This window comes from Tamandua tetradactyla, chromosome 10 (genome assembly GCF_023851605.1).
Source record: "Tamandua tetradactyla isolate mTamTet1 chromosome 10, mTamTet1.pri, whole genome shotgun sequence".
NCBI classification, from domain to species: domain Eukaryota; kingdom Metazoa; phylum Chordata; class Mammalia; order Pilosa; family Myrmecophagidae; genus Tamandua; species Tamandua tetradactyla.
In genome coordinates this window covers 109,137,105-109,155,937 of record NC_135336.1, presented here as the reverse complement: position 1 = coordinate 109,155,937, position 18,833 = coordinate 109,137,105, and the positions used below count along the sequence as shown (strand labels likewise).

Here is an 18,833-nt window from a genome sequence, read left to right as displayed (position 1 = left end):
TAAGAAAAGCCATGTTTTAATATAAATCCCATTTCATAAAGGTAGAATAATCCCTATCCAATACTGTATATTTGAAGCTGTAATGAGGTCATCTCCCTGGTTGATGTGATTTAGTCAAGAGTGGTTGTTAAACTGGATTAAGGGACAACATGTCTCCACCCATTTGGGTGGGTCTTGATTGGTTTACTGGGGTCCTATAAAAGAGGAAATATTTTGGAGAATGAGAGATTCAGAGAGAGCAGAGAATGCTGCAGCACCACGAAGTAGAGTCCACCAGCCAGTGACCTTTGGAGATGAAGAAGGAAAACGCCTCCTGGGGAGCTTCATGAAACCAGAAGCCAGGAGAGAAAGCTAGCAGATGATGCCGTATTTGCCATGTGCCCTTCCAGCCGATAGAGAAGCCCTGACTGTGTTCGCCATGTGCTTTCTCACTTGAGAGAGAGACCCTGAACTTCATCGGCCTTCTTGAACCAAGGTATCTTTTCCTGGATGCCTTTGATTGGACATTTCTATAGACTTGTTTTAATTGGGACATTTTCTCAGCCTTAGAACTGTAAACTAGCAGCTAATTAAATTCCCCTTGTTAAAAGCCATTCTGTTTCTGGTATATTGCATTCCGGCAGCTAGCGAACTAGAACAAAAACATATGGATTAAAAATAAATAAATAATAGGGGAAACAAATGCTAAAATAAATTTAGTAAATTGAAATGCTAGTGGTCAATGAAAGGGAGGGTTAAGAGGATGGTATGTATTCATTTTTTTCTGTTTTCTTTTTATTTCTTTTTCTGAATTGATGCAAATGTCTAAGAAATGATCATGATGATGAATATACAACTATGTGATGATACTGTGAGTTATTGATGATATATCAAGAATGGAATGATCATATGGTAAGAATGTTTGTGTTTGTAGGTTGTTATGTTGAATAATAATAAAAAAATAAAAAGGATAATCAATAAATTAAAAACTAAAACAAAAATTTTAGGGGATGCAGCAAAGACAGTACTAAGAGGGAGATTTATTACTTTAAATGCCTATATTAAAAAAGAAGAAAGACCAAAAATCAAGGAATTAACTGTTCACTTGGAAGAATTAGAGAAAAAACAGCAAAGCACCCCTGAAACAAATGAAAAGAAAGAAATAAGAAAGATTAGAGCAGAAATAAATGACACCAGAAGGAAATACAGAAGATAAAGACTAGGATGGTATATATTTACCAAAGTCTAGAGTGGACAATTACGGTGATTAAATGTACAAATATAAGAAAAGTTTTACATGAAGGAGAACAAATAAAGGTCAACACTGCAAAGTGTTGAAAATGGAATGGTATAAGGAAAAAATACAACCAATGCAAATTAGAGTCTATATTTAATAGTAACACTGTAATACGCTTCCACTGAATGTAACAAAAGCAAAAACACAAAAGCTAAATGTCAATAAGTAGGGGATATGAGGGAGGGGTATGAGATTCTTTCCAGAAGAAATGGAAATATTCTCATACACGTTTTGGTGGTGAAGGCATGGCTATTTGATTATACGGGGAACCACTGATTTTTTAATCTAGGTTGAACTGTATGGTGTGTGAATAAAACTGTTTAAAAATGAACAGAGATACAAGTGCTGGAGAAAACACAGGCAGAGAGATGTACCCATACACTGTTAGTTGGGAATTAGAATGTTACAGCCCCTCTGGGGAGCAGGGTGGTGGCTCCACTGGAGCTTGTGTTCTCAACAGGAATGGACATTTGCACTGTGTTTAGAGAGCAGTGTGTGATCTGCAATGGACAGAGGTGGCCTATGGGTACATCGACTGATGAAAAGAAGTGCAAACTATAGTTTGTGCATACAACTGCAAGAAGGAATGAAGCTGTGAGGCAGGTTACAGGAAGGAATGAAGCCATGAGGCATGCAAGTAGGTGAATGAACCTCGAGGACATTTGTATGTTGAGTGCTAAGCCAGAAAGAAAAGAAAAATGTAATGCTTCACTAATACAGATAAACTATAATGTACAAACAGAAATGAATTCCAGAGCATAGGTTATCAGGTGAAGGCCTACTGTAAAGGTTTCTAGATGATAGGCTCTTACAACAGTTACAACTGTTTCTGAGTTTCTGCTATTATTTCTAAATTCTGAGATGCTGTGCTCTTTGTGTATAACCTGTTCGCTCCCTGGAATTCTGGGCATCTGTGTGACACTTGCAAACCAGAGCTAGAATTCTGCAGTGAAAGTCCAGCATTACCCCATATAGCAACTGCTAAAAACAATGAAAAAGTGATCAGACATTATTTGAACACCAAAATTACACAGAATCGTGAATAGGGAGTGAGATTCTGCTGGTTTGTACAGGTTGGTGTGATGCCCTAATATATCCCAGAGCAATCTGGGCAAAAGATAAAAAGTATCTGCAAAGTTTCCTTGAAGGACTGAGGAAAAGGTGAAAACATTAAACTTCCCCAGCTGGGGAAGACCTGATATTCTCATCAGCATTAGCGACTGTCAAGTTGATGGGCCAGGCCTTCTATCTGGGGCTTGACCTAATGAAAGTTATTCCTGCAAAGAAGCTAAGCCTATTTATGATTATGCCAAGAGTCATCATCACAGATATTCTCTGTTGCTCATATGTGGCTTTCTCTCTAAACCAGCTCTGCAGGTGAACTCACTGCCCTCCCGCCTACATGGGACATGACTCCCAGAGGTGTAAATCTCTTTTGCAATGTGGGACATGACTCCCAGGAATGAGCTTGAACCTGGAGTCATGGGATTGAGAAAGTTTTCATGACCAAAAGAGGGAAGAGGAATGAAACAATAAAGTTTCAGTGACTGAGAGATTTCAAATGGTCTTAGGAGTTCACTCTGGGGGTTACTCTTATGCAGTATATAGATAACCCTATTCAGTTTTTGGTGTATTAGAGTAGATAGAGGGAAATACATGATACTGTTTAACTATAATCCAGCAGCCTTGATACTTGAAGATGACTGTATAATTAATTATATAGTTTTTAAGTGTGACCTTGTGATTGTGAAAACCTTGTGACCGACACTCTCTTTATCCAGTGTATGGACAAATGAGTGAGAAAAGGACAAAAAAATAAATGATGGGGGTGGTGGGGGGTATGGGATGCTTTGGATGTTCTTTCTTACTATTTTTTTCCTACTTTTATTTTTATCTTTGGAGTAATAAAAATGTTCCAAAATCAATTCTGATGAATGCACAGCTATATAATGATACTGTGAACCACTGACTGTACACTTTGGATGATTATATTGGTATGGGAATACATAAATCTATAACTAAAATTGCATTAAAAAACAGTATCTAACTACATGTTTTCTACAAGAGATGCACATTACATTTAAACACACATACAGATTAAAAGTAAAAGGCTGGAATAGGATATAACCACTGAAAAATAGTAACCATAAAAGAATACAATTAAAGTAGACAAAATTGACTTTAGCAGAACAACTGACTAGAAACAAAGAGGGACCTACGATAATGATAAAATCTCAATGCATCAGGAAGATGTAACAATTATAAATGTTTAAAGCAATCTGCCTAAATGTATGTGGAGATGCCTAAAATATTGGAAGCAAAAACTGACAATTAAAAGAGGGAACAGACACGTCAACAAGTTATACTGAAGACTGCAATAATCATCTCTCAGTAACTGATAGAACAATTTGAACAAAAGCAGTGAGAATATGGAAGAGCTGAACATCACTATCAACCAACTTATTATGACTTACATAGAATACTACATCTAACAATACAGAATGCATATTCTTTTCAAGTACTCATGAAAAATTCTCCAGGATGGACCACATGCTAGAATATAAAACAAGTACACTTTAAAATATTGAAATCATATACAGTATCTTTTTCAACCAAAGGAAATTAAACTTCAAATCAAATATTGAAAGAAAATTAACAGATTAAAAGTAAATAACATAAGATACTATATCACAAGAAAAGCTAGAAATTAACTTGAATTAAACTGAAACTATCCATTTATTTTATGGGATGCATATAAAGCAGTTCCAAGAGGAAAATATATAGTTTCAAATGCTTATATTAAACATGAAGATTAACTAAAACCAACTAAATTACCACCTCAAAAATTTAAAAAAATATATCAAATCCAACATAAAATAAATAATTGATGATCAGAGCATAAATCAGGGAAACAGAAAAGAGAAAAACTAATGAAAATAGAAGTTGGTAAAAACAGACAAACACTTAGCTAAAACAGTCAAATAATAAAGAGAAGGCACAAAAGAAGAAAATCAGGAATTAAAGAAAGAACATTATTAAAGACCCCATAACAATTAAAATGAGTTGAAAGAAATAATATTAACAATTTCTAGCATAAAAGTAAACAATTCAGATAAAATGGACAAAATTTCTAGATAAACATAAATTACCAAAACTGATTCAAAGAAAACAATATCAGAACAGACCTATATTGAATAAAGAAATTGAATTACAACCTGGAACGCTTCCCGCAAAGAAAAGCCTAGGCTCAGACGACTTCACTAGTGAATTCTACCTAACATTTAAAGAATACCAACCCTACACAAACTTTTCCAGGAAGGATACTTCTTAATTATTTTGAGGTCAGCATCACCCTGATACCAAAGCCAAAGAAAAAAAACTAGAAGAAAACTAGCAACCAATATCCTACATTAAGATGTCTATCTATTAAAAAGCCCATAACAAAATATTAGCAAACTGAACATGGCAACATAGAGAAATGATCACCTGCCATGAACAACTGGATTTATCACAGGAATGCAGGATTGGTTTAACATCAGAAAATTAATTAATGTAATAAACCAAATTAATAGGGGATAAAAACAAATGATTACCTCAATAAATGGAAAAAGCATCTGACAAAATATAATACTTCTTAATAAAAACTCTCGAGTTTTTAAGAGGTAAAAGTGTTCTTATTCCCAAACAACATGATTACCAATGTGAAAAATATTATGAATGTATGAAAAAAAGATATTTGAACTAATAAGCACCAGGATGCAATAACAAACATATAAAAAGCAGTTGTATTTCAACATGTAAGCAATGTAAAACCCAAATATGAAATTAAGAAAATAATTCCATTCACAACAGCATGCAACATAATAAAATACTTAGGAATAAGTTTAAGAAAACGCATGTAAGATCTACACACTTAAACCTACAAGATATTGCTAGGAGAACTTTAAGAGCTAAATAAATGGAGAAATATATCAAGGAGACTCCATAGTGTTAAAAATGAACTATAGGTCCAACACAATCTCTATCAAAATTTCAGTAGGCTTTTTTGGTAGAAGGTAAACTAATTTAAAAGTTTTATTTGGCATGCTATATAATTATTATTTGGACATTTATTTAAATATGTCTATGGATAAGCTAATTAAGAGTAGGTGGTTAAGATTTTCATTTGTTAAATGTAAAAATATTTGTATCTTCATATCTTCCTGAAATCAGGAAAACGTTTAGTAACACAGGTCATTACTATAACAATGTAGATATTTGTAATAATTTTCTACTTGATATTTTCAGAATATTCACAGTTTTGACGGCTTATCAAGTGGTTTATTTAAGTTAGTGTTTAATATTTAGAACTTAAGAACTCTGCTACCTGAATTTGTACATTTTTTCCTTGTTGCCTTAATTTTAAATTGGTTTATGAAACTTACTGCACAGACACAGGTTTTACAATGATTGTATGGATATTTTATTTAAATATGCCTATAGCTAAACTAAGATATCCATTTTTGGTGGTTCTGAGTGTACTGTTTATTTCTTTTTTTAATTAAAAAAATTATTTGGGAGTCCAAAGGACTTAAAAAGCCCAAAGAATTGCAAAAAAGAAGAACACAGAGGATTCTCATTACTCGATTTTAATAATTAACTGACAGAATTCTCACTTGCCATATGGGAGACCCGGGTTTGATTCCAAGACCATGCACCACGGGGGAAAAAAACTGACCCTTTTAAAAAGAATAAACACAAAAATAACAAATATAAACAATAAATAAATAATAAATCTAACTACATTGGTGTAAAGACAAACACAAAGACCAAAAGAACACAAAGTAGAGCCATTTCTCTGTCTATTCGATGGTTCCTCAAGCGGGAGTCATTTTCAGGCTTCCACCTGCTTTCTCCCTTTCACTCTCCCACCTACCTTCTCCCTGCTTCCTTACCTCAATAAATCTGTTAATCTTTAAAATAAAAGAATACAAAGTCCAAAAAGAAGCATACCAATTTATAGTCAATTCAAAGAAAATTCAAAAATCAATTCAATTAAAAGGTAATTCAAATGGAAAAGGATAGCTTTTTCTAATGCAACGATCTGAAAGCTACAAGAAAAGATGAATTTAGACCCTTATCCCAATTAACACAGAAACGTTAAGTCAAAGAGAATCATACTCTAAATGTAAGAGCTTATGCTTTAACACATCAAGAAGAAAACAGAAGAAAATATTTGTGATCATAGGATAGGCAAGTATGTCTTACACGTGATACTAAAATTTATCCATAAAAGAAAAACTGAGACTGAACTTTATTCTACAAAAGATAACATAAGAAAATGAAAAGACAAGTACAGATTGGGGAAAAAAATCTGTAAAACATGAACCTATAAAGAACTTGTATCCATAAAAAGAACTCTTAAAATGCAATAAAGACAGAAACCTCAATTTTAAAACTCTTTTAGCAAAAAGACTCTAATTGACACTGTACCGAGGATATACAAATGGCTGATAAGCACATAAAATGATCCTTAAAATGCTGGTCATTAGAGAAATGCAAATTAAAACTATTATGTGACATCACTACATACTCATAAAATGATATAATAAAAAAGACTGACAATATACCAAGTGTTAATGAAGTTATAGAGAAACTGGCAGCCTCATAAACTGCTGGTAGAAATCTAAAATGGTATAGCAACTTTGGGAAATAGTTTGGCAGTTTACTAAGGTGTTAAATATATACTGACCATAAAATCTACCAATTTCATTCCTTAATAGCCATCTAACAGAAATGAAAACATATATCCACACAAAGGCTTGTACATTAATGTTTATATTAGTGCTACTTATAATAACCAAAATATGAAATTATTCAAGAACTGATCATTTCTTTTCAGCAATGAAAAGAAATAACTACAGATATATGCAAATGTGAATAAACCTTCGAAACATTATGCCAAGTGAAAAAACCCCCACAAAAGTCTCTATATTATATGATCTCATTCATAAGAAATTTCTAGAAAAGGCAAAATTACAGGCAGAAAAATCAGTATTTGCAAGGAAATTAGGGTTAGAGTAGGTCTGAATGCTAACATGCACAGAGAACTAACTATATTGATAGATGTTTCTAAAATCAGTGATGGTTGTATAGCTATACGAATTTACTAAAATTCACTGGAGCTATACACAAAACAATGGGTGGCTTTCATGGTATACATATTATAACAGAGCTGTTTTTGAAAAGAGATACACACACAGAATAAAAAAATAAGCAGCGCTAGGAAAACTACTCAATTAATGGATAAAGGATTCTACCAACTGGTTTATACATAAAATGTTACACCCTACTGTTATCAACTAAAGTGAGAACTTACTTGAAGACCATGAATTCCTAGGAAAAATCTTTACCTGAGACTCATGAACTCTTTCTGAAATTAGAAAATTTTATATGCATATCCAAATATGTATCTTCCTCAGATTTCAAAAGAAATCTATGTCCTTGGTGAATATCTTAAATTTCTATTTATGATTTCTTCAACCATTGTTTGAGAAGATTTCAGTACACATGAAAACCTCCTCTACTGAAATTTTTCTCCTCTCATAGGAAAAATGAAAAAAACAAGGTTACAATAACAGCAAGAGTTCAAAGAATTATATATGTTGGCTTTAAATATGTAATGCACCAAAATTAATTGCTATTAAGTTTGTTTCTCTGAAATAAAAAGACTGAACTAAGAGTCATCAGGTCTCTTCTATACCTTTGTGTTCTACATTGCTAGTTGCCAGAATGCAATATACCAGAAGCAGAATGGCTTTTAAAAGGGGGAATTAAATACATTGCTAGTTTACAGTTCTAAGGCCGAGAAAATGTCCCAATTAAAGCAAGTCTATAGAAATGTTTAATCTAAGGCATCCATGGAAAGATACCTTGGTTCAAGAAGGCCAATGAAGTTCAGGGTCTCTCTCTCAAGTGAGAAGGCACATGGAATCATTTGCTAGCTTTCTCTCCTGGCTTCCTTTCATGAAACTCCCTGGGAGGTGTTTTCCTTCATCTCCAAAGTGCTGGCTGATGGACTCTCTGCTTCTCTTGGCTATGTGGTTCTTCTCTGCTCTCTCTGAATCACTCTCATTATCCAAAATGTTTCCTCTTTTACAGGACTTCAGAAAATAATCAAGACCCACCCAAATGGAAGGAGATACAACTCCAGCTAATCCAGGTTAACAATCACTCTTGACTAAATCACATCTCTAGGAGGATTATCTAATAACAGTTTCAAATATACAATACTGAATAGGGATGAGAAGAAATGGCTGCCTTTACAAAACGGGATTAGGATTAAACATGGCTTTTCTAGAGTACATACATCCTTTCAAACCAGCACACTTTGCTTTAGGAAGAAACTAGCTTCCGACTTCAGCACTTTCTGAAAAGAGTTGGCCCAGTGAGCAATTACTCCTACTTCATTGCCCAGACAAGGATGGCAGAGGACCATAACACATTTGAGTTTGTGAAATGATCCAATCAAGGCTATTCTACAATTGGCTGAGACCATCAGGATGCCATGAAATCCAAACGTCACTCCTCTAACTTTCCCTGTGAAGAGAAAAACTAGGACTTCCACAGCTAAGCCAAGGTATAGAAGGAACTGATAGCCATAAAGTAACCAAGTAAGTCCAAACTATTCTAAAAGAAAAATTATTCTGAGACTCATGAAATATATAAAATCTATGAGCAATAATGGGCAGGGTACCATTTTTACCTATTTCTTTATTCTATGACCTTCCTTACTCTTTAGATGCCCACTTTTATGAGTATATAAAATAGCTATCCAAAAAAAAGTATGGGAGAAATAAAAGATGTAAATCATTCAAAATCAACCTACGAAAGACTGCAAAATAACATCCAAGTTCAAAAGCGCACTCTCCAATTTTAAAATGTTCCAGTTCCTCACAAACAGATTAACCACCTGAAGATCCTGTTAAAATACAGATTCTAATTCAGTAGGTCTGGAGTGGGGCCTAGGAGTATGCTTATCAAGTTCCCAGGTAATTCCAAAGTATCTGGTCCAAGGACCATACTTTACATAGTAATACTCTAGAATCACTGTCTTTTTTTACATTTTGAGAGAAAGGATACCTATCAAAATCTTTGTAATACACTCAATATATGCGCATTTATTTATAATTTAGATATATGCACTACTATAGTAATATATAAAGTAATTAAAAATAATACAAAAAACCTACACTTATAGTCAAGATGGAATAACAGCCATTACCCACCCACCTAAAACAACTATAAAAAAACAAAACATATGAAACAATAACTTTGAACTCAAGGACAGTAATCCCCGAGAGGGAAAACATCAAGGTAATCCCAGATTACTGGGTTTCCATAAACTGACCAAACAACAGTGAGTCCAAGAAGGCCAAGGCAGTTAGCATGTAGGGAAAAACACCAGGAAGGGAAGAAGTGCACAAAGTTTTGAATATCTGCCAAACATTCCCCTGAGTTTTCAGGTAAGTACTGATTAGGAAATAAGTATTAGGAAACTATCTGGGACTAGGGATAAGTCACCCAAAAGAAGGAGAGATAAAAATGACCAAATATGACACAGGGTTGGGACTAATTTGGGTTCCCACCAGTCACAGTGGAAACCTCATAATAAAGACAACTCTGGACAGAATGACAAAAAGGGTATTGACAAAGTAATGAATAAAATTAGTCCTAGACTAAACCAAATGCTGCTCTGGTTCGACCTTAAAAAACAATCATGAAACCAAAACTTGAAAAAATTAAAATTTTTCCACATCACTCAACTAGAAAAAATCTCAAAAATGTTTATAGGAATGCAAAAAAATCCAGCACCCAAAGACTCAGGTCTTTGACAACAGAGGATCCCAGGATTGAGCCTGGCCCTGGCACCATGGGATTGACGATGTCTTCTGGACTAAAAGGGGGAAAGAAGTGCAACAAAATAAGGTAATAAGTGGTTAACAGAGTTCAAATGGAATCAAGAGGCTATTCTAGAGGCTACTCCTAAGCAAGCTTCAGCTAGATACTGCTAATTGTCATGGTTTGCCACAGACCAACTAACATCAATCCCCTCAAGCCTAGAGAATATCTACGGTTCTAACTGAGACTCTACGAAAGTTTCATGTACTAAATTCATTTTCCTGAAACCTATAACCTCCACAAAGGTGGAGGTTAGGACTTAGGCCAAAGGTAAAGGACTTAGGCCAAATAAGTCCTGAAACCAGAGGGACAGCCTCTACGAGAATATGAATTAATTCCATCTCCCTATTTTATAATGTTGATATCCCTTTTAAACAAAATGAAAAAGTTAGAATGGGTATAACCCAAAGACCCCTATAGATTAGGAGTAGGCTCAAAGAAGAAGAAGGAATTAAAACAGAGAAGATAGGATTTAAAAAGAGTATGACTGCTGAATCACTGTAATATTTCTTTTAGCTTCCAGTATTCTGGAACGACTAGAAGGGAAAACCTGACAATGTGGAATCGTAATCCATACCAAACTTTCAAATCTGTTCTGTAACTACTTATTAAAATGTACTTTGAAAACTTCTTTTTTTTTTTTGGCATATGTTATATTTCACAATAAAAAATGTTAAAAAAAAATTCCAGCGCCCAAAAAGTTAAAATTTACAATGGTAGGCATCCAGTAAAAAATTACCAAGCATGCAAAGGAAGAAAATAACCTATAATGAAAAAGGAAAAAATAGAAACAGACCAAGAAATGATACAGATTAAAAGTTACTATAACTGTATTTCATATGTTCAAAGAAAATTGAGGACAAATTGAGCAGCACGTTAGGCAGAAACACAGAAAACATTTAAAGACCCAAATCAAACTTTTTAGAGATGACAAATACAATGGTTGAGATGAAAAATACCCAGGACAAGAGTAAAAGCAGATTAGAAACTGAATGTAAAAAAAAAGATGAGTAAACTTGGACCCAAAGCAAGAGAAACTATCCAAAATGAAACATCAGAAAAAAAAATAACAATAAATAAATAGAGCAACAGTGGGCTGCAGAACAACTTCAAATGGCCTAATATATGTATAACTGGAGTTCCCAAAGGAACAGAGGGGTCAGGGAAGACAAACTGAAAATTTCCTAAATTTGATGAAAATAATAAAAACCACGAGATTTAAGAACTCAAGCACAAAAAACATTGGGGGTGGGGGGAGTAGAGTGACACTATGTAAAGCCACATCATAAGCAAATTGCTTAAAGTCACTGCTAAAATTAATAGCAACCAAACATCCAATCAAGGCAGTTTGCAAAGAAGCAAGAAACTATGACCTTCAATGAAAATAATCGATCAAAACAGACGAAGAGATAAGTCCTGAAACCTAGAGGGCCCAGCCTCTACAGAATATCAACTGGTTCCATCTCCCTACCCCACACTAATGACAGCCCCTTCCAACATGAAAAAGTTAGAATGGCCATAGCCCAAATACCCCTAAAGAGTGGAATAGAAAGATCAAAGGTGATGGTAGAGTTATACAGAGAAGGTAGGGTTTAACAAACAAATATGATTGCTGAATCATTAAGCTGATGTTTTACTTCTAGTCTAGAGCAGCTAGAAGTAAAAAACCTAAAATTGTGGAATTGTAATCCATGCCAAACTCTGAAATCTGTTCTACAACTAATTGTTGTGCTGTACTTTGAAATTTATTGCTTTTTTGTATAGATGTCATTTTTCACAAAAAAGGAAAAGAAAGTAGATTGTGATGATAAAAAAATAGTTATTCCTTCTAGCCTCCTACATTCTAGAGCAACTAGAAGGAAAAACCTGAGACGATGGTATGGCAGCCCATGACAAACTCTGGGATCTGTCCTGTAACTACTTGTTGAAGAGTGCTTTGAAAACTACTGTTTTTCTTTCTTTGTTTTGTATAATATGTTATACTATACAATAAAAAAAAAAGTTAAAAAAAATAACAAAAACAGACCAAGAAATAACACAGATGAAAGACATAAGAACAAGAACATTTTATATACAGGCTTTATAAATGTATTCCATATGCTGAAGAAGAAGCTGGAGGTAAGAGTGACCACAGAGTCATGGAGAGCACTGAAAAAATATTTAAAGACATTATGGCTGAAAAATTTTAAATTTGATGAAAACCATGAATACCCAGATCAAGTCTGACAAATAAGCACAAGAAAACAGGGAAAATATACATCAAGGCACATCATAATCAAACTGCTTAAAATGAGTGATAAAAAGAAAAATCTTATAAGCAGTCAGAAAAAAAAAGACATTACATACAGAGGAACAAAGTTAAGGATGGCAGTGGATTTCTTATAAATAATGCAAGTCAAAGGTATTTATATCCAGTGAAAATATCTCACAAAAATTAAGATGAAATATTTAAACAAAATATTTATTTTTATATTTGGACATAAAAACATTGAAAGAACTCAGATATACAGTATAATAAATGATAAAGAAATTCCTTCAAGCAGAAGGAAAATGATACCATACAGAAACCTGGATCACACATAACATATCAAACTATATCAAATTATTTTTTTAATAAAAACATTTAATAAACCTATGAAATCAAATGTAACCTAACAAAATTTCTGGGATGCAGTTAAAGTAATGTTAGAGGGAAATTCACAACGCTTATATTACCGGAGAAAAGTCTCAAATCAATGACTTCACCTTTCCTCCTTAAGAAATAAGAAAAAGAAAAGCAAATGAAGCTCTAAGTAGAAGGAAATAAAGGTCATAGTGGAAATCAATGAGACCCAAAGAGAAGATCAATCAAAAACAGTAACTGAACAGAGAAAAATCAGTGAAACCAAAACCTGGATCTGTGAGACTATCAATATAATGGATAAACCTCTACTCAGACTAATCAGGAAAAAAAAAAAGAGATGCTGATATTACCTTGATATCCCAGCCAGAAAAAGATATCACAATAAATCAGCATCCTTCATGAACACAGATGTGAATATTCTTAAGCTTACAGCAAATCAAATCCAACAATATATTAAAAGAATTCATACATTATGACCAAGTACAGTTTAAGGAAGGTTTATCATTTGAAAAATGAATCAATGCAATTTACCATACTGGTAGAATAAAAAGAAAAAAACATGATAATTTCAAGAGATGGAAAAAAAAAGCATTTGACAAATCCTTTATCTAAACAATTTATATACATAAATATATATCCACATATATATAAACTCTGCAAATCAGGAATAGAAATGAACCTTCTCAAATTGATAAACAGCACTGATGAAAAATGTACAGGGAACATCATGCTTAATAATGAGATTGACTGCTTTTCTCCTAAAATGATGAACAAAGCAACAATATTTGTTTCTATCACTTCTATTCAGTGCTGTAGTGGTGGTCCTGGCCCTAGGCAGAGCAATAAGGCAAGAAAAAGAAATTAAAGGCATCCAAAATGAAAAGTAAGAAGTAAAACTGTTTTTACATGTAGAAATCACACAGAAAAATAATTTTTAAGTACGAGATAAAAAACAAAGCTACTTTAAAATTTCACTTAAAAAGAAAGCTACTCACTCAGCGCATACAGTTTTCCCAGCTGATGCATGTGCAGATACTAACACAGATGATTATTATCAACACACTGAATGGCTTCTCTTTGAAAAGCGTCAAGAATGAATGGGTACTCCTAAAAAAAATAAAATATTAATAAGTGCATGAAAATACCTAGCCATAACAGAGTACCATTAAAATCAAGAGAGGGTATCTCTTAAAGGGTTTTGGGAGCATTCCTTTACTATCCTTTTTAGGAAAAAATATGCCAACCACTATTCAAAATAGGAACAGTAAAAACATCTTTAAGCATACAGCATAAAGGGTTAGTTTTGCTGGTATATACATTATATTAACAGTAATGAAATAATCACCATTTATTGAGAACATGCTTGACAGCAGACCCTTTGAGCAAGATATTTTTTTATATATTATTATTAAGCTCCACAACAGCACCTATTATTTCCTTTCATAGACAGAAACTGAGGTTCTCAAAAGTACACTCCCTAACTTAGGTTCACTCAGCTAGGTGAAAACAGAACATAGGTCTATAAGACTTCAAGAGTTCACGTTTACTCTTTCACACCACAATGCCTTTTTCATTTGGAGAAAATTACTTGAAAATGTAAACTGCAATAATTTATTAACTTCAAGTCTATCTGAACTTCAAAACCCACTTAATATAAGCATCTAATATATGCATTATCATTTGGGTTCCTTTAGAGGTTTGAGAATTATGTAAAATTGTATGTAAAACTTGCACAACATGCATTTTTTCCCTACCAAAAAGATGTTAACTTTCACTAGGCTCTCTTTTAAATGTTAAGAATCACTACTTTAATTTTCCAAAAACTCATCATGTGATGCTTGGTTTCCAGCATGCTAGTTTATAGATTTTGTTCTCACTATATTTGTTTCCAGGTGGCTGGAACTCCTTGGTATCTGTACACACTGTTCTCAGTATAATAATCTGTTCTCTGTATAATAATCTCTGAAAAAGTTTAAATTTAAGAATCTTAAGAAAAAGACAGACTCACAAAACTGTACAAACTGATTCATCACAGACCTTTGCAGCTTTTCCAACTTGAGGTTTAAGTGGTAAATAATCTTCATCTGCAGGAAGCGCAACCTAATGTCAAATTAAAATTCAAAAATTCACCAACTTACTATTGGGAATTGTCACATTTGGCACTTCACAAAAATGAAAGTGTCAAAACTAAAAGTGATGAATTACAGAGTGTCTAATAATCTTAAGACACTGTAGAATTAAATAAATTAAAATTAAAGAATACAAAAAGTTAAAATGGCAACACCCAAAAATACCTCTACTAGCATTTGTCTCACAGCAAAGTTAAGTGAAAGATCACACATCTATTTCAGAAAGCTAGGCTAGATAAGCCCTGAAACCCAGAGTTAACAGTCTCTTCAAGAGCTCAACCTGTTGCACTCCCTATCCTATAATGTCGACACCCCTTTTCAAAATGAAGAGGTTACAATGGTCACAGCCCAAATACCATTAAAGACTGGGAGAAGAATCAAAGGAGGATTAATCAAAGGAGCTGCAATGGAGAAGATAGGATTTTATAGATGAGTATGACTACTAAATCATTAAATTGGTATTTCCTTTTAGTCTCCATTGTATAAGAGCAGTTAGAAGGAAATACCTGAAACTGTGGAACTATAAACTATAGCATACATTGAAATTTGTTCTATAACTACTTCTTAAAATGCACTTTAAAATTAACCACCTTTTTTGTATATATGTCATATTTCACAGAAAAAATGTAAAAAAAAAAAAAAAAAAGATTAACATTTCTATCTCCCAGCAGAAACTCTGTATTTATTAAGGTCTAGGACTTATCGTAGTTATCTTTGTGTTTTCCACATCTAAAGTCCTGACACTGTTTACATATTTCTCACTGTACAATAGAAAACTAACTTATTGTATGAAGGGTCCATAGTTAAGATATGCACAGAAATTAGAAATCATAGCCAATAAACAGACATTAGACAAGATTAGCCGCTTTAAAAGTAGAAATTGCCAGTAAACTTGTGTGACTCAATTAGAAATAAGGTGATATGGGTAGAATTTCAGATCTGAATATAATTAAGAAAAGTTAAACAACTAAAAATAAAACTTAATGAATTATACCCAGTATGAAGACTGTATTAGAAGTGTGATGTGCTAAATGGAGTCTATAATGGGAATTTGGTATTTCATACAGCACACTTCAAGACAAGAGTGAACTATGAGTTCTTAATAGTGAATGAACACTTCTGGGAGATGGGAATAGTCTTCATCGGTCTTTCCCTTAACACTAAATATTCCTCTTTAGTATGATTTCAAGAACGTTCTAAGTTTCTAATTCTGCTTTTCCGGTAGTTTGAGAAAGATGACTACTTATCTATTAAATTAAGAGAATCAAATCCTTTTGTATCTCTCAATCTCTTAGAAGTACAATGAAAGTGAGTCTATCTAGACAGCCCAACCTTGGGTACAATAACAAGTTTCTGGACCTAAAAAGCTAAAGATTAGTGTCTAAATCACAACATGATCCCCACCCAAGTTAAGACCAACCATGGGACCAACCTGGTTAGTTGACCTCCTTCATGGGTCTCTCAATAGTCCATGAGACATCAACAAAGGACATCAGCACAAAGCAATTAAGATTTCAGTAGCTCTGAGATTTAACAGGAATAAAACAAAAAACCGTGTTTTTATGTTTCTCAGAATCAAAGGTTGTTTTTTAACTCTCTGGAAACAGTCTGAGTACCAACAACACATACAAGACAGGTAAAAGACAAGAAGTCTGAAGAGACTAAGGAGTCAGAAAACCAGAAGAATTATTGAATCAAAAGGACTTAGCAATTAGTTACTGATGATCACTGCCAGAGCAGTTTGAAAAAAATGAAGAGAGAAAAAAATCTAATTTTAGCAGATTAAGATATAAATAAAAGGTTAGAAAGTGTAAACAGGGTTTCTTCTAGGAGTCTTCAAACAAATCACTCAATAGTAACTCTGAGAAGGCAGGGACATATCTCTTTTGTTTATCTCTTTATACTCAGTACCTAATAAAATGTATTTGGCACTCAAAAATTATTTCTCAAATGGATGATTATAAAAGGGTAGAAGACAACAATGGTATGGTCTCCTTTAGAAAATGCTTACAAGAAAACAGGGGCTGCTGGGTCAAGATGGAGGCTTAACAACGTGCGCATTTTAGTTCATCCTCCAGAACAACTACTAAATAACCAGAAACAGCACAGAACAGCTCCTGGGGTCATGTCAGTGACGAGACACACAGCATACCCCAGTCTGGCCCAGGTGGACCGACTGTGAGCACCCTCCAGAACCGTGAGTTCCCAAAGCTGTGGCGGTCAACGCCCCTGCCCCACAGAGGGGAAAGGAAAGGACTTTACCAGAAGCAGGGACTGGGCACAATCAAACGCCAATTGTGGAACTAATTAACAAATTCTGACTACTAAAAATAGGTCCCCAGCTTAGGTGAACCTGATCAAAGCAGAGGTTGCTCATTTTTGCCCTGGTGCCAAGGGGGCAGGACTGACAGAAAAAGGGGGAAAAAAAAGAAGGAAACAGAGGTTTTTGTGGCTGTGTATCTACAAAGGCTTGACTGCCTCTGGATACAGCAGCAGGACTTTTCAGGCTGAAACTGCCCCAGGCATAGGCAGAAGTGAGCTCTTTGGGGGGCTTATCTAGAGCCTGTGCCTTCCCCAGGGGAGGGGTGAAGCCCAACTCAGGTGGAATCCCTCCATCAAGGAATTCAGACACCAGGACTTGGTAATTTGAAGCCATTAAAACCAGCCTACAACCTCTCCTCTGTCTCCAGCACACCCCCAGCAGGGAGAATCTGCCAAAGTTAAAGGTACCGCATCATCTTATGCTGGTGGGACCTGCAGTCAGACAAGCACCACATACTGGGCAGGATAAGAAAAACAGAGTCCAAAGATTTCACAGGAAAGTCTTTGAAATGCTGGGTCCCACCCTCAGGGAAAATTGATGCAGGTGACTTTTTCCTCCTGATAGGAGGCCAGTTTGGTCTGGGAAAATCTGGCTGGGGTCTATAATATCTAAGTAGACCCTCCTAAGTGTGTGGGGGGAAAGGCACCACACAAGCAGGGTAAGAAACAAGAAAACAAGAGCTGAAAAATTCTCCTCTGTTAAACAAAACTTAAGCTAAAGGTCCAGATAAAGCTGAATGGAATGTCAAAAAACAGACAACAAATTCATCCAGCAAGAAAACCCTAGATAAAAGTAGTGAAAGCAATCTCCAGAATAAACTAATTAAGGTAATTAAATGCCTAGATGCCAGCAAAAAATAACAAATCACACTAGGAAAATTGAAGCTATGGCCCAGTCAAAGGAACAAACCAACAATTCAAATGACATACAGGAGCTAAAACAATTAATTCAGAATGTACAAACAGACATGGAAAACCTCATCAAAAACCAAATCAATGAATTGAGGGAGGATATAAAGAAGGCAAGGAAAGAACAAAAAGAAGAAACTGAAAGTCTGAAAAAACAAATCACAGAACTTATGGGAATGAAAGACACAGTAGAAGAGATGAAAAAAACACTGGAAATCTACAACGGTAGATTTCAAGAGACAGAACATAGGATTTCTGAACTGGAGGACAGAACATCTGAAATCCAACAAGAAACAGAAACTATAGGAAAAAAAATGGAAAAATATGAGCAGGGACACAGGGAATTGAAAGGCAATATGAAGCGCATGAATATACATGTTGTGGGTGTCCCAGAAGGAGAAGAGAAGGGAAAAGGAGGAGAAAAACTAATGGAGGAAATTACCACTGAAAATTTCCCAACTCTTATGAAAGACTTAAAATTACACATCCAAGAAGTGCAGCATACCCCAAAGAGAAGAGATCCAAACAGACATACTCCAAGACATTTAATAATCAGAATGTCAGAGGTCAAAGAGAAAGAGAGGATCTTGAAAGCAGCAAGAGAAAGGCAATCCATCACATACAAGGGAAGCCC

At 34.4% G+C, this 18,833-nt stretch overlaps 1 protein-coding gene across 27 annotated transcripts in view; it reads right to left on the bottom strand.

The window, feature by feature from the left end:
• The window catches only part of LOC143648794 (uncharacterized), a 130,031-nt gene that overhangs the window by 85,937 nt on the left and 25,261 nt on the right, over positions 1 to 18,833 (bottom strand). For 22 of the 27 annotated variants that reach the window (XM_077119304.1, XM_077119291.1, XM_077119297.1 and 19 more), the window contains 2 exons: positions 14,877 to 14,939; positions 13,835 to 13,946 (listed from right to left, as the gene is read on the bottom strand). The exons of 1 other annotated variant lie outside the window; for it this stretch is intronic. The gene's annotated coding sequence lies outside the window, so the exon portion shown is untranslated. Of the gene's footprint in view, positions 1 to 13,834; positions 13,947 to 14,876; positions 14,940 to 16,400; positions 16,492 to 18,833 lie in introns of all 27 variants that reach the window. 4 more of the 27 variants (XM_077119302.1, XM_077119301.1, XM_077119299.1 and 1 more) reach the window with 1 other exon arrangement.